Below are 2,097 nucleotides of genomic sequence, written 5' to 3' on the forward strand. Positions count from 1 at the left end.
AAAATAAAATGATATAAATTACAAATTTAAAAAATTAAAAATAATCATATCTCATAGATAAAAAATTAAGTAATTGTTACAGTACTAATTTTTCAGATTAGGTTAATTTTTGTGCATAATTTTTTTTACATTATGAATATTTAAAAGTATTAAATAGGATACTAGACGCACAAGCCTGTATATGCATAAGAAGTAAATTACTATGAATCTGAATTGCTTAAAGAAAATTAAGTTACAATAATAATAACAAAAAAATTCTACATAAAGAATTATTTTAATTTTCAATGGGATAGTTTAATCAATTCCTATTATAATACTTTTAACTATTAAATATGCATCCCTAATTATCATCATTACTTAAAGAAGTATATCATATAATAACAAAGCAATTCAGAATTCATTAAATTCTAAGGAAACAGTTAAGTTATCCTAATCATCGCAGGTAATTCATAAGAATCTTAGATTTAGTTTGTACTATAATTATATAATCTGATGCGCATATGTACAGTTCTTTCATATTCAAATGAAATTCTTACAAATTCTTATATTTTTTTTTCCAAATTTCACATTGATCCTTCTTTGAAACATTTTGTATGAAAACATGAATCTTAATCAAGATAAAGATAGAATATGAAAGATCTGGTTGAAACTATATTTGATACAGTAATTAAGTGTAGTTAATTGTAAAGTTGCATTTTATGATTATGTAGAATTATTTGTGTGATATATACATACAATAATTATATAAGTGAATTGTGCGGACGTGTTCTGAAAAGTGAACTAAAGAAAGTGAATGGACAACATCCTAAAATAGCTCTCTGTGCTTTTCTCCCAGTGAAAAAGGACAGAATTTGAAAGGACAGTGTTTTGGTGATGAATATTTGAAAAGCATAGAAGAAAAAAGCAGAACGTGTACAGTGAAATGTAAAAAATCCAAGTGTTTGTGCTTGGCGACCAACACTGTGACGCTCTTTTAAAATAATATTTTAAAAGTGCGTTACAGTATGGCGCAACCAAAGGTGCAGTGGTTTAATAATACAATAGTGTCGGAACAACAAATAGATGACCATTACGCTGAGTCAATGCGTTCATTATTCCTACTTCACCTACCAAAGTTTCAGTGGCGTCAAATGAAAGTAATGATTGTTACATTAGAAATGTAAATGATTTAACAGGAAGATGCGTTAATGATTTCAGTGGCATTTAAAGATGTAACAATTTGTTTAATAGAAAAAGAAAATTTTTCAAGAAGAAATATTTTGGTTAATTTCAGTGGTATCAAAAGAAGGAAAATAATTGTTATGTAGAAAAGTTTAATTATATCACTAAAAAAATGCATGCTGTGACTTGACATACAGTCGCATGGGTTAAACACAAGTTTTCTCGTGAAGTTGATCGTGAATTTGGTGATGTGATTTTCTTTGTTTTGTCAAGAAGATTCTTCTCATCTTGCTTAGATTATTGTGCAATTAGTGTTCTCGGTGGTCTGTGGCCATTTTTGGTTTTTCAATTTTTAAAAAGTAACGGATATTAAAAAGGGAAGAATGCGATTTCCAAATCTTGAATACTGCAAAAACAATTGTGTCAAATTTAAAAAAGTGAAGAATGGTCGGTGCCGTTTCAGTGTTTTTTTTTCTAATTCGTTTTTGTTTTTTTTTGTTTTTTTTTTTTCAAATTTATTGAAATTAAAAAAGAAAACAAGATTTGTTTCAGAGCAACCACGACGAAAGGATAGAGGGATAGAAGAATCTGCCTACTGTCTACTGTATCTAACACATTATACAAATAAATTACATAAATTGGCAAATGTTCCTAATCTCGATTTTTTTAATATTGAAAAAATATGTCGAATAAAATATATATATTAATCCTTTGCCTACCATTTAAAAAAAAATTTAATAGTACCACCTAACGGTGGAAGTGAAAACTAATTTGTAAATATTTGACCAATGGGAAATTGTTATTTCTTGTAATAGACTTACAATGACGTATAAAGCTAGCAAAGCTTTGTAACTTCCATCACATTTGGTACATTCTTTATTAGATTTTATTAAATTCTTACTAAATTTTTATTTCCAAAAATTAATTAAAATTACT

This window comes from Habropoda laboriosa, unplaced genomic scaffold (assembly GCF_001263275.1).
Source record: "Habropoda laboriosa isolate 0110345459 unplaced genomic scaffold, ASM126327v1 scaffold106, whole genome shotgun sequence".
Taxonomy (NCBI): Eukaryota; Metazoa; Arthropoda; class Insecta; order Hymenoptera; family Apidae; genus Habropoda; species Habropoda laboriosa.